This window comes from Tympanuchus pallidicinctus, unplaced genomic scaffold, assembly GCF_026119805.1.
Source record: "Tympanuchus pallidicinctus isolate F22 unplaced genomic scaffold, pur_lepc_1.0 scaffold7, whole genome shotgun sequence".
NCBI lineage: Eukaryota > Metazoa > Chordata > Aves > Galliformes > Phasianidae > Tympanuchus > Tympanuchus pallidicinctus.
This window is the reverse complement of record NW_026294791.1, coordinates 17872438-17887678: the sequence shown is the minus strand read 5'-3', so window position 1 is coordinate 17887678 and position 15241 is coordinate 17872438. Positions and strand designations below refer to the sequence as shown.

Here is a 15241-nt window from a genome sequence, read left to right as displayed (position 1 = left end):
AAATAGACAATAGAGGTCCAATGTCTAGTTATTGGTGATAGAAAGTCTCCTTGTTCTGATTTCTGTTTCCTGTAACACTGTACATAGTACATCTCCTTCATGTTTGTTGGTATTATTTATATTTAATAAACATGTCATGCAGCAAATTCTTAAAAATAACTGTCAACTTTGTATTTGTTTTTGAGAAACTGCTGATGCTAAACAAAGTACTAATTTTGGATTGCAGCAACTACCCTAAAAAGTACACTCAGCAAGAAATCCCACATGTTGTTTTTTTTTAATTTAGTGTTATAGGTGAACAGAATTAAACAAGAGCTGATAAATTCAATGCATTTTACAACTGTGAGAATGCAAAAAAAAAGTTCTAAAAATTGCTATGCTTTTAAATTGCTTACTTTGCATTGAAAGCTTCTCATTTTAGCTCACTGTCCTTGCACAAATTTATCCACAAGATTGTTTGTCAAAGCAGCATATTGGAAGGGGAAACAGCAACATATTTATAAAATACAAATAGTAGGATGGTTACATTTTGAATGCTGCCTATTTGGAGGAAATCCAAGCCAGGGGCCTGTGAAACAGAAGTGTGGCTTTGTGAGCCTTCTTGCATAAAGACTGAGAGAGTACATGAAAATGCTAACATTTCAAAAGAGTGTTAATTGCTGTGAATTTGAGCAATTACTAATTATTATGAAAGTACTGTGATTGATAGTAGGAATGTGTTATAAATATGTAACATTGTAGTAGATGGGGTGTTGAAGAGGCTCCTTAGTTGGAGTGGTATTCTTCTACTTACTGATTCTGAGCACTGGTTATTGTAAATGCAACTATATTGCAGTAGCAACTTTTAAAAATCACTTTTCTGCTTAAAAACCTCCTTCTGTTAATTTTTTTTTTTTTTTTTGTTTAACATTTCTGGAAGATGCCAAATTGTGTTGCATTATATTTTTATTTTATTTGTTTTCTTTCAATACTCTGTCAATATTTGATATATTTTTATTTCCTTTGAAAATTAGAGGTTCCCAATGGTACTCAGTATTTCCATGGATACTTCAACACAGTTGCAGTCATTCGGCTATGCCTTGTCTTCCCGGCTACTTCTGGAGGGAGCCAGGCTGCAGAGAAGAGTAAGAGCTGAAAACTATTTTTCTGCTTGCCTGTTTTGGATGCAGCCTTCGAGTCTACTACTGCAACTGTAGATAAAGAGATACTTTGTGGAATGTCACACGTCCTTCTTTTCATCTTCCATTGAAACTTAATTTTGCTGGCTGTAGTAATAGCTTGTATGCAAATGTCTCCAGTCTGTCTGTCCAAGCATCTCTTTTCTTTATAGCTCTGAAATCAGCCACAGCTTCCTCAGCTACCTGGAAGACGCCTTCCTATGAGCAGCAGCCTTCTTTCCAGGGCCTCAAAGTTCCCATTTGTTACTCACTTGTGTTTCACACTCTTTTTCTGTTTTCTCCTCAAGTCTAAGCTCTGAGTGGTTTCGTGCTCTGAACTACAGTATTTCTTTTGTGAGTCCAAGCATCTACAAACAGCTTTACTCCAACACAGGTGAGACCTAAGGAAAAAAGAAGAGAATGTTCCCTCATCAGTAGAACAAGCTGGAGAATGAGCCTCACCTCCACGTGTCTGCTCTGCTGTCTGCAGCATTTGGGTGAGGCAGGTGATAGCTTGGCCATTTTCTTTCAGTCTTACTGTATTCTTGATAAATAAAAGAAAAATTCTGACACTATGGAAGGGATGAACATCTCAAAGAGATTAGGTTTTTTTACTGGGAAAGAATAGTTAAATTATTTTTGGATTTTTGGAATAATACAGGCCCCTTCTGTAAACTTCTGTTTATCTCCACAAAACATCAGAAATTCATTTCTCTGTATTTCTAAACATTCCACTTCATCTGTGACTCTGGTGTTAGTTTTATGTAAGTAAATTTATAACGCAGTAGTGGAGTGAAGAAGTGAAGATTTTCTTTTCCTTGCTTCTACAAGGGTGTTCCCACTTTCAAACCTCAGTAAATATTTGTCTGCTTTTAATTCATAGGATCAAAACATATGTTCAGAATTATTAAGATGTGATTGGTTCAGTAAAAAGCTAGCTAAAATTTTTTGCAGCAAGCCTGTAAGTTACTGAGAACCTGTGACTTCGTTATTTAATGCTCCAACAACTGAGAGGAGTGTTTTACAGCATTTTTATAACCTCATGTAGACTTGCTTAGTGGTACCATTGACTTCTCGCGAAGCTCTTTAGGCGTATATGAGCCTTTAGTATGTAATAAAATGAAACTAATTCCTTCACTGATTTTATTTGTTCTTTTTCTTTCCTTGTTCTCTCCTTCATTCTTTCGTGGTTTTTTTTTTTGTTCTTCTATAGAAGTTTTCATACTCGGTGTCATAGAGTTTTTTTGGTTCCAGTTTTCTGTCTCAGTTGGGAGGGCATTTCCAACAAGATTACAGAAAGAAAGAATAGTAGGAAATCTTAATCAACTTAACTATACTATTTTTGTGCTAATGAAGTAGCTGGAATGACAGGAGGAACTCAGCAGGAAGAGAACAATAGCATGTTTACGCAATACTGGTGAGTAATTTAAGACTAAATTTGGGAAGAATTTGGAAGCGAAGAGTTTGAGAATTCAGTACTGGAAGTTATAATAAATGTAAAAAGGTTAAATACCCTCCAATGCTATGCTACGAAATATAGTTACTTTACTATTTGTACCCATTGGAAGTCTTCCAGATACATCAATAGCAGCTTGGACCATTAATGGCTTATGAAAAAGTAGACAGCTGAGTGGTTTTGCTAACGCTTCAAGTGAGGAAAATTTTACAAAGGAGAAAGAGAGATTTTCATCAAGCTGAGTAGGAGATCAGCTGCAATTCAAAATTTTGGAAGCTTACTTCTGGTAAGGCACACTGGAAAAGAAACAAGGGTGTTGTTTCTGTGATCTTGAAAGGACTGGAAAAAGACACAAGATCAGTTATGCTAGCAGAAATTGTGAGAACCACTGGTGTAAAAAATGATCATTAAATTAAAAAACAAGTTTGGCAGAATTTAGAGAAAATAAATATGCAAATGGAATGTGCTAAAACACTAGTATAAGAAGTTGCAGATGGCTTCATAATTAAGGAGAAAGGTAGTCAAACTGCAATGCTGAACATGAGGTGAAGAATGAAATACCAGCAAGAAGAGGTTTTGAATAACTATTAACTTCCTGATGAACGAAAGGAAATTTTAAAGATGAGAGCCCAGATACCTGTAGCGACTCTTCTGCAAGAAATGTTCAGAAGTGTGAGTGTAAATGTTAGCTCTTAAAAATGTTATATCAAAAGAGAATAGCCAAGATTTGGTATTACACAGACTTGCTAAGGATAGAAAGCTTGCCTTTATCATTTTAGCTTATTGCTGTTTCCTTTGACAAAAGTGCATTTGCTGGGAACCAGAGGCTGCTGAGGCATGTGATAAGTCAAGAAGGAAGTGGTAGTGAAGAAGTTCCTTTGAGCTTGAGAACAATTTTGTGTATATGGAGAAGTATATGCACGTGAGAAGTAGATCTTTCAAGTACTTTTCAAACAGGGCTTCCCCAATTTTAAACTTGCCAAATCAAATTGGGGCATTTGCCATTGCAGTGTTGAAAAACTACTTTGCAGAGGGACACCCCTCTTCCCAGGGTTATATTTCACTTTGTTGCTGTCTTTTTGTAAGATTGTTGGTTTGTTTATAATAAATAAAAACAGGTTAAAATTTGCAGACGTGTGTTTTCAAGAACATCTTAATCCAGAAGGGACTTTGATAATACCAGTGTATTTTATGTAGAATTTGATGAAATACTATGTCTTTTAAAAACTAATATAAGCAGGCTCAAGAAGTTGTGTTTTCAACTGTACTTATAAAGTGCTTATGTATACAGGCATTCATATGCATACAGAAAGATAATGACTCAAAGCTAGAAAATATATCTAAAACTTTCAGAAAATATGAAATGTGATGCTGAGAACTATCAGATTTTATTTAGAAGGTGATCCAAAATGATTACTAAGGAAAATGGTAGCACTAAAAACATAAAATTCAGCAGATTTATTAAGATGCTTTCAAAATAGTGTTTATTGATAGTTTCTCAAAGCCAAAAAGCTTCCATAGGGAAAAATACAGTAATTCCCATCAACCTGCTTGAATTCTTGTACTCTAAATTAGACAGTAAACAGGGGCAGATTAGGATTTATATATTTGAATCAAATTTAATGAACTTATTTATCTTTAGATCGTCACTAGTAGGTGGGGATGTGTGTTCTGGGAAGAATATAGGGATGCTCTCCAGATATGCAGGAGTGGAGTGAGGAAAGCCAAGGTGTGGATGGAATTGAACATGGCAAGAGATGTGGAAAAAATAGAAGTGATTCTTTAGATACATAAGGCAGAAGAGGCAGGTAAAGAATAGTGTAGCTGCTCTGATAAATGAGAGGGAGAGCCGGCCTCCAATAGACATGGAGAAGGCTGACGTACTTAAGTTCTTTGGCTCAGTCTTCATGGACAGTCCAGCTTCTCACACCTTTCAAGTAAGAGTCACAGGAGAAAAATCCCTCCCAGTGTAAGAGTGGAGCAAGGCCAAGACCACCTTATGAGGCTGAATGTGTACAAGTCTGTAGGGCCAGGTGCCACGTGTCACTGTGTTATGAAGGAACTGGCTGATGTGGTTGCCAAGCCACTCTCCATCATATTTGAAAAATCATAGCAGTCAGGCAAAATCCCCTTTGGCTGGAAAAAGGGAAGCATCACTCCCTTAAAGAAAGGGAGAAAGTAAGACTCAGGGGACTGCAGGCTGGTTGAACCTCATGTCTGTGCCTTGGAAAATCATGGAGCAGATCCTCCTGGAGAGAGTTGTTAAGGCAAGATGTGGAGAAATCTGGAACAGCCAGCACAGCTTCACTAAGAGCAGATCATGCCTGACCAATCTGGTGGCCTTCTGTGATGGAGTGACTGCGTCTGTGGAAAAGCAAAGGGCAACTGATGTCATCTACCTGGACTTGTGCCAAGCCTTCGACATGGTCTTGCACCACATCCTTATCTCTAAATTGGAGATATGTGGATTTGAAGGCTGAACTATTAGGTGGATAATTAATTGGCTGGGTTTACGTAGCCAGAGGTTTTGTCAGTGGCTCTGCTTCCAAGTAGAGTCTGGTCATGAATGGTCATGAGTCCCCTAGAAGATCAGTCTCAGGACTGGTGCTCTTCAGCATTGTTATCAATAACACAGGCAGTGGAATTGAGTGTACCCCCAGCAAGTTTGCTGTTGATGCCAAGCTGAGTGGTGCAGTTGACCCAATAGGAAGGATGGACACCATCCATGGGGACCTGGACATTTGAAAAGTGAGCACATGAGAATCTAATGAGGTTTAACAAGACAATCCCAGATTGTATACAGACTTTGAGAAAAACTTGTTTAGAGCAGCCCTATGAAGAAGACTTGGGAATCCTGTTGGGAAAAAAAGCTGAATATGAGCCAGCAGTGTGCTCTTGCAGCCAGAAGGCCAGTGGTACCCTGGGCTGCATCAAAAGAGGGGTAGCCAGCAGGGAGAGGGAGGTGATTGCTCCCTCTACTCTGCCTTTGTAAGGCCCCATGTGGAGTCCAAGCCTGCGGACCCTCATACAGGAAGAATGCGGAGCTGTTGGAGCAGGTCCAGAGGAGGGCCGCAGGGATGATCAAAGGGCTGGAGCACCTCTCCTGTGAAGAAAGGTTGAGGAAGTTGGGCTTGTTTAGCTTGGAGAAGAGAAGGCTCCGGGGAGACCTCATTGTGCCCTTCCAGAACTTGAAGGGAACTTAGAAGCAGGAAAGAGTCCGACTCTTTACATGGCCTGACAGTGATAGGACAAGCGAGAAGGACTTTAAATTAAGAGGGGAGATTTAGGTTAGATATTAGAAAGAAACATTTTACTCTGAGGGTGGTGAGGTAATGGAACGGGTTGTCCAGAGAGGTTGTGGATGCTAGAGATATTCAAGGTCAGTTTGGATAGGACCTTGGGCAGCCTAATATAGTGGTTGGCAAATCTGCCTGTGGCAGAGTGTTTGGAACTAGATGTTCTTTAAGGTTCTTTCCAACATAAACCAGTCTATGAGTCAGTGATTAAAGTATAAAGCAGCATAGGCCTAATGAAATTTCCTGCTATTTGAGGCTGCATTTTGAAAACCATTGTGTGAGGACTTTGAAAAGAAATGCAAAAATAAAATTGAAAGATTATAGAGTTTGAAGCATATTGAGAACAATTATCTTAAACATTTTTATTTTACCCAAAGAAATTTCTGAGACCATTGAAAATTATCCTGAGAGCTTAGACAAAACCTGGGAAAGGTAGTACTTCCTAAAAACTTTGGAAAAAGTGTCTGTTCTCTTGGTTTCATAAAAGCCTGAGTCATTCTCTCTTTACCAGAGAGAGAAAATGGACTAAAACAAGAGATGTACTTTGGAAGGGACCATGAGACAGATTTTGTTTTAACAAGTCGTGTCAGTGCAGAATTTGAATATGTAATTTTTTTTTTGTTGTTTCTACATATAGCTGTTGCTGTGGGAGTTTCTATGAAACAGTTTTTTTAGCAGTAGTCATATTCGCTAGATCAAGTTTGGAAGTACAAAGCACTTCCATTTTTATTACCAGTACTTGATCCATGACTAATTGCTGTTATCTTATGAGGCTGTGTTTCCGTAAATACACCTGTACAGTTTTAATGAGCATGTTGGAAGTCAAATGCTAACTTTACATCTGAATGAACATACTCATCAATAGCTAGGAAACGAGTTCAATTTAATGATTATTTTTTTTTCTTTTAACCTCAGAAGTTTGGAATGCTATGCAGTGGGAATGAGAAGACAGCTCTTTTGTTCTGGTAAGTTCATATCAGCTTCTGATCTGGTGTGTACGCAATGGTCAGTTTGCATGGAATTCATAACTGCATGGCAGCTTAATTTCAGTGATTGAAAGAGTTTATAAACATGGTGTAGCCTGTAATAAGATGAATTTCATGAAGGCAAGCCCTCTAGTATTTATCAGTTGTTGAAGCCTTGGAAAACAGGGAGCTGGTTCAGAGTGGGGACTCTGAAAGCATCTACTGTTCTTTGACATGGTTCTCTGAGGTGCCTCTGCTTCAATGACTGTCACATAGACATTCTAAGTTCTAGATCTTTCTTCCTCAATATTTTAATATTTTGCTGATGTTGATATAACAAACATACTTCTAACATTTTTGAAGCAAACATCAAAATTAAACAAAAACTTGGAAATTACGTTAAGCAAGTTACTTGGAAAAATGTTTTCAAGAAAGATGAAAAACATGTTGCTCAAAAAAGCTGTACAAAAAGCCAGGACTAAAATTGTTCTTCTGGGCATTGACTATACATTACTTAGACTTATGTGTAAATAATAATTGCAAAGGAATGCATGAGCAATCTCTTTGTGAATGCAGCATGACAGCAAGTTGACTTGCCCCCAGATGTGGCATTCTTCTAACTAAGAAGCTTAAAGAAATTCTTAGGAACTGCTCCATTCCACATGCCATGGCATAGTATGAAGTCTTGAAATGTACGAGGTCTTGCAGAATGTGGAATTTTTTTCCATATGTTTTGCATGTATTTTACTAAAACCTATTTTTCTCATTGTGTTTCACATGAAACAGTTCATTTTTAATTCCTGAAGCTCATGCTGTGGAATAGTACCAGATATATTGCATGTAATACCAGATATACTGCATGTACTTACGGCTGTCCCCAATCATTTTCTACTACTGTTACTTCAGTTATATTAGGCCTGGAAGATTTTTGTTCAGTTAGGGACGCAGAGTAAAGCTGACTAAAGTGACATATTTCATGAATTAGGAGAACAGATTGTAGCAGCCCTCTGCTGTGTAATAGTATTTAGTTTCCAACTGTCCTAACAATATTTTTCCTTTTAAAAGTCACTTTAAATCTTATTTGTTCTTTATTACTTCAAGTGAAATACATTACCTCCCTGGCCTTCTCAAATGGTTCCGTTTAAGAAATATTGGAGGGAAATTTCCAATGACCTGTTGCATTGTTTTAACATTATTTTTTCCCAGCAAAGTCTGTTTCTCTTGGCAGTCATTCACAATTCTGCAGTTCTTCCAGAGGAAGGGAAGGCTTTACCTTCTTTGAAATGGTCCAAAAAAAAAAAAAAAAAAAAATTCAACAGCAAGTGATGATCCTTGCCAATAACTTTACAGGACTCGCGTGAAGAAAATCTCCTGAATATTTGTATGGCCTAATCACTCTGATTATGTGTTTCTCTGTAGAGAAGGAAATACAAAAATGGCATTATGTCTTGATTGCCTTTATTTTTTTTCTGAATGAGTACTACATCCATTATTATTAATTGGCTAGAATGTGAACTCCCAAAATGAATAACAGCACGATAGAGACTAAAATGCACTACGCAGGGAAAAAAAATCAATTGCATACATGCCTCTTACAGGTACATACACAACAATTATGTCGAAGTCAAAGCAAGATATGCATGAATTATTATTTTATGTAATTGAAAATATTCTTCTAACAATTTCTTTTAGAGAAAATTGATATTGAGATTGAGCTGCCTATTTACTTTTATATGGGGTTTATTTGCCCTGTATCTGATACAATACTTCTGAATACTGGCAAAATTCAATGTGTCGGTACATTGGTTCGGCATTTTAGTTGTTTAGAAGGATTCCAGTAAAAATTGGAATATCGTTTTCTTATTGTTTAAAGGTAGGTCTTTTGTTTTTTGGTTTAGTTCATGTATGGTGAGTATTTTAATCCCAACATGAATAGAGACGTATGTTTCCACTGAGCAAAGACAAACAGGGAGATTCCATTAGAAACAGCACAGACTCCATTTGCATACACACCTACAAGCTGATGACACTGGCACTCACCAGTGAAGTGAAAAAAAAATATTTATAAATGAGCATACAATTCAGTGAATCTGAGGTAATTTCAACTATAAATTGCTTGTCTTATGAGGAACAGGACCAATGAACTCATTGTTGTAGTGACCTGAGTTCCTCTTTCTTCCTGTATAATTTCTTAATGGTGAAAAAATAAACACAGACCTAGCACTTACTGTGACACTAGGAAATTAATCATTTATATTTTATGTAGCTTTAGTAGAAGATAACTTATGGGAGGTAGAAAGTCAGTAGTATAGATGTAAATCATTAAGTAAAAACTTACTCCAGAAGAAATTATAATATTTGAAGATTTAGGTGTATATATATTTTAGTATATTATTATTCAGTACATGTGTGACTTAAACATTAACATCTGTGTAAGTCTCACATGATACAGAACATTTTTACAATATTAGGGCAGGGCTTATAGTAAGGGCATACTGTAAGGGGGAAAGAAAATCTTTGCAAAGGGATATAACATGATAGGATCAAACTGCAGATATAAACACCTAAGTGTGGGATATTTGCAGTATATCTGTTTACTTGTTAGCATCTGCATGTGAGGTCTCACAGTTATTCAAATTCAATAAAACTGTTCTAAATCCTGCTGCTAAATGTAGTGTATGTATGTTAAGTAAACAAAAGGAAAGCACAGCAAGAAAGCCCACAGTTGTTTCATGACAAGTATTTTATCTTGTAGATTCTTATAAACATTAGGTTTTAATGTTATAAATATCACAGCATAGGTGAAATGAGGAAGATTATTTTTCTTATCTGAAGAGTAGCATGCATTATGCCTTTATCAGTGAGCATTCATCTCATTTCCAGTCAAGAGCTTCACATTTCCTTGTATTAATTGTGTTTTGATTTCATGTAATAATGCTCTATGACTACATGGTACATTTTAGTTGGGAAACTTTCAAGAAACTTCTTGTTTTTTTTCAAAGATAAAATGCTGAATTTTTTTTTCTTTTTTTTTTTACAAATACATATGTTCTTGTGTTTACCACTCTTCCTATATATTGTCTACTCTGCATGGATTCTGACTTTTTTTTTCCTTTTTTTTCCCCCCCCCGCTGTTGAAGGAAGAATATTTGCAATAAAATAACACAACCTAAAGAAGGAAGTCGTATCTCAAGTAACGGTACATGATATCCTGCGAGAATAAGGAAATTATTTGAAGCACTGCATGATAAACTTGGCCTTTTATGTGCAGTCTTCAGCATCCGCTGTTGACTATTACTCCGTGTTAGTAGAGCAATGGTAAGTACTGCTGATGTGGCAAACAATCTGCTCCTCAGGCAGTTTTGCCAGAGTATGATATAGTCTGAGACCTATGGGTCTTTCTGTCCAGGTGCAGTAAACTGATGTTCATTCTTTTCTGTCCCAAAGGAAGTGTGGAGGAGGGAAGATGGCCTTCCTTCCAGAGGATATTTGCCTTTGCCATAGCGATAGACAAAGCTAATGAACAAATCAGCAAGCAAGACAAAAAAAAAAAAAAGAAAAAAATAAAAGAGAAAAAAAAAAACCCAAACCACAAAAAGAAGTGTCAGAAAACTTATGGCAAAGGAAAAAACAATGAGAATATTGTATATGTCAGGACACTACTTGCCATTTTATAAACAATTTTCTTCCTATCTTTGTATATTTTACTTGGATATCCTGTTTCTTTCTTTATCCACTGTGTGACATCAGGATTTCAAAAAGGGCTGAGTCCATAGTAAGGTTTTGCATATGATATAGTTGGAGAATGTGGAGATTTTTATGCTGAAGTTGGGAAATGTCTAAAAAGTGATAATAGTAAAATGGTAAATGATGTTTTTCTTCCAAGAATGGAAAGAAGCCACATCATTTAAAAAAAAAATAAAAATTGTATGTGTTAGGGATGCACTATTTTCTGTATTTCCTTTGAAACTTTCTTGTATTTTGAGATCAGTGTTAACATATGTCTTCAAGTTGTATTGCAAAGCTAGCTTTCACTGTTCAGATTTATTCTTTTAAATATATTTATTATTTTTGATAAATTTTACAAACTTTTGTGCTATGGCAGAGATAGCCTTCTGAACTGCAGCTGTGCTTCATACTTGAGCATGGGCTTTGTGGTCGATCACATCAGGAGGTCCCCTAAGAAATACTTAGCAATCCTGTTCCTGTTAACTTCAGTTATACAGATCCTTGGCACCAGAGTTGCTCTTCAGTTTTTCTCTTTCTGGTTTCTAATGGGAGTAAGAATGATGCTTTCAATTTTATGAAATCAGTAAGTCATTACACAACGAAAGGGAGACAATGCGAAGTTTGGTAGCGTGTCTAAAAAATTTTTTATTTGAGTCCATTTGGGTTTTAGATTAGGCCAGAATGGAGTTCCAAGTAAGAAGATGACATGCTTAATTTTCTGAAAGCTTTCCTGCAGATATGGGTGACAGCAGTCAGCTTTATGCAGCATATAGTGTAAAGTCAGCAGAAGCTGCTACACAAAAGAAACAGCTGGAATATGGATATAAGACTGTGCAGCAGCCTGGAAGTACTGTATTAGCAGCAGCTGATGGACAGTAAGGGTTTGGAAAGCAAAAGTTTGGCAGTCTCTGTAAAACTGAGATGCTCAGAAGAGGTAATTTGATGAAGTTCAGTAGCATCCTAAATTCAGAAATGATAAAATTGTTTTGTAGTTGCGTGGAGAATAAATTTTTTATTGTAGGAGTGTAGAGGAAAGCTGTATAAAGTAGCAGCATTTTTTTTCCTACCTATTTACATTATTTATAGAGTTCTATGAAGCAATGCTAAGTGATTTCTGAGCAACAAAGTGGAATTTATTGGGAAAGATTTTAAGATTTAAAGTAAGAAGATTCTCATGGTATTTGTTAGAATTTACTTTAGTGGACTTTCAAGTAACTTTCCATTGTCCGGAGTGTGGATATTCTGTGAAGATGTTAGTGACTGGTTGGTCTGGCATCTGCGCTTACATTAAGCAGAAGATTTTTCAGTATTTATTTCTCTGTAAAGTTCATGGCAAGAATGGTAGATTGCATTCCGCTTTAACAGTGACATTTTACAGCTGCCTTGGGCTCTCGGGCAATTATTCCTTGTTCATTTGGGAATCACAAAGCTGTTCTCACTTGTACTGAACACTTCTGTGTGTTGTAAACTGAGATGTGACAACGCAGGCTACACTCTTTCATTCCAGGCTCTTGAAATGCCGTATCCTTAACAGAGCTCTTCAATTAATCTAAACAGCTCTTTTTTGAGAGCCAGCAAGCAGTTAAAGTACAGATAAAACTGGAAGTTCTGTATCACATTTCAATTCAGGCTTCCATAGTCTTTCACCTTCGTTGACCTTAAGAAAATGGCTATGAAACTGATTTAGATTGGTCATAATGAGATTACCAAGAAATTACAGTTGACTTCTTGTTTGATTTAATGTCTATTTCTTCTGATTAGATCCTACCACGATTTCCAGTTATTCACAATGGTTTGTTTAATAGTTGTGTGCCAGAAAAGTCATGTGCAACACGTAATTTTGTCAGTGGAAGCACTGAAATTGATTGTCTGAGGTTTGGTGACTAAAAAAGCTTGGAAGTAAAAAGTGAATCTTCAATGTCTAAATGTGCATTACAAATCCTGGTGAAAGTAGGTGAGTACCATAGCAGGAAATATGTTCATTAAAATGGTAATTTTTATAAGGAAGAGTAATAAAATCAAATATCAAGGTAAGTTTACAGGTGATTGAAAAACAAGACAAAACAAAAAAACCCAACGACTTTAAAAGGAACATTATACAAAATATTCTTTTATATCTATCATAATCTGAAACTCTGGTCAAAAATTAATAGTCTTTTTCAATTGTTGTCTACTCCTTTTGATTAGATTGCTAAGAGAGCAATGCTGGCACTCACATTGTAATATTAATGTGATGATCTGGTAGCTACTGGTAGATAGATCAGATTAAGTGAGTAATTGGTCGTCTTCATGGTATTTATACATTTTTAAATACATTATTTTTCCACCTTGCGATAAATTTCTGTTCATTCTTGTAGTCATTCGTTACTAGAAAATGCATCTGAAAAGTTATCCTCCTTTACATTAAATCTGAAAGCCTCATTTTGCTAAATAAATCTTATGAATTCCAATTTACAGGATAAAGGGAAATAATTTTTTCTTAATTTTTCCGTGGTCCTTATTTATTAATAGAATATGCTTCTATTTGCAAACTGTGTTTTCTGAACTCATAAGCTACAGCAGAATCCATACACTGACCTTAAAGTTAGAGTGAACATCTTTGTAGCACAAAATTCAATACAATCCTGGAACAAGACACCTGAGCAATGAGCAAAAAAACCAGTCAGCTGCTGGGTCTTGGCATGACATAAGATGATTCAGTGTAATAAAATGTAGTAATAAGGATGATAGTTTTATATCAAATACTTTACATCAGTAATACAGAATCATAGAATCATATTATCCTTATAGTTGGAATGGATGTTTTAAAGGTCATCTAGTCCAAGTTCCCTGCAATGAACAGGAAACTCTACAGCTAAATCAGGTTGCCCAGGGCTCTTCTCTTGTCCATTGATGCAGTGGCAGCATCATAAAAGACCACCAGGTTGGTCAAAAGAGATTTGCCCTTTGTGAAGCCATGCTGGTTCTCCCATATCACCTCTCTATCTTCTCTGTGCCTCTGTTTAGCTTTCAGGAGGATCTGCTCCGTAATCTTTCCTGGCACAGAGGTGAGACTGATGGGACGATAGTTCCCAGGGTCATTCTTTTTACCTTTCTTAAAAATCAGTGTGGTGTTATCTTTTTTCCAGTCACCAGGAATTTCACCTGATTGCCATGACTTCAAATATCATCGAGTGTGGCTTGGTGACCACATCAGCCAATTCTCCTAGGACTCTGGAATGCATGTAATCGGGACCTATAGACTTGTGGGTGGTTGTGGTTGTGAGCCTGGTCTTTGCTTGCAGTGGGAGAGACGTTGCTTCCCCAGTCCCCTCCTGTCAAAGCAAACATTTGAGGGTTGTGTGGTAAGCAGTTACCAGAGAAGACAGAGGCAAAAAAGTTGTCTGTTGTTACCAACAATTGCTAGAGTATATTTCTTTTCAGTGTAAGATAGCTGTGCTGTATTCATTCACTATAATTTTCTCAAAATCTTAATGAATTAATCTTTGAACATGCCCCTGGAAACTCTTGTGCCCTGAAGTCACCTGGCTTCTGGTCTTTTTGTATTCAGGATATCACTCCAGGTCGAGCATTTGTCTGGAGTTGAACTACTGAAAGAGAGGTACTAATGTCTGTTGCTCATGCTTGAGTTGGTTGTAGTCAGAAACCAAATCAGTGGAGACAAAATTTATCCAACAGAGTCATCTGTTCCTTATGAATTGGTATTTATATATTCTGGAAAATTTCAGGAGGGATTGTCGTTTAAGAAGCATGGGAATGCTGAAAGTCAGATATTTCTCAAGTAAATTCAGCACAAAGCTTTATGCTGCCTGACAGCAATTTCAAATATGCATCACATTTCTCCAGTTGCCTCTCTTATCGCTAGAGAGCAATGTGGTCTCTGATAGAAGCTGACACAACTATGAAAGTCATTCTTGCTCAGTTTTCTATCTGAGACACGGATTTGAGCTTTGATACTTTGCCAAGTAATTGTCTTGAAAGGGAAAGTAAATTCAGAAGCTTGCATTCTTACTGTTGTCTATAAAAACTCAGCTGCCAGTGCTTTTTATCACTTGGCCAATCCTACATTAGCGTATTTCTTCCATGAAAGCGTTAACAAAGCAAGTAGCTAAGATGATGCTTACCTGTGGATAGAAAAGAGATAGTGTAAGTAACAAAACAGTGTGTTGTTGATTTAGGATAGAGTGCATTCAGGAGCAAATAGGAAGAGTGCAGTATCCTTTACAGACTTGCAACTGGCTTTAAGTGTCATTTTGTTACTGTATGTACACACAAACATATATTTTGCTATTGCAAATAGCAAATATTTCTCAGACATTTAACTTTTTGGCTCGATGAAGGTAAAAATCTGTTCATTTTTTCTTATTTCTATTTGGAGGGTTACTTAATATAGAACTTCCAGTCTATTTCTTGAGAGGGAAAACTAGCTTTTTCTAGAAAAAAGAAATATATTTGTCAGTTAAATGTAAATAAATTCTGCATCCCCCATCATCTTTCTTACATGGAAGGTTTGAGAATGATGATACTCAAATTCTGCAATGTAAAATCATTTAACTGTTTCTGACATCCATGTAATACTTCTATCTGTTAATGAGGCAATCTACTTGTAACTTCAAAGATAACATTTATATAACACAT

At 36.5% G+C, this 15241-nt stretch overlaps 1 long non-coding RNA gene across 1 annotated transcript; it reads left to right on the top strand.

Moving 5' to 3' along the window:
- Positions 1-1108: 1108 nt before the first annotated feature.
- Positions 1109-10184, top strand: LOC128072127 (uncharacterized). The gene is made up of 3 exons (XR_008202138.1): positions 1109-2574; positions 6825-6874; positions 10015-10184. It is a non-coding gene; the product is annotated as an uncharacterized LOC128072127 (long non-coding RNA).
- The last annotated feature ends 5057 nt before the right edge of the window (positions 10185-15241 follow it).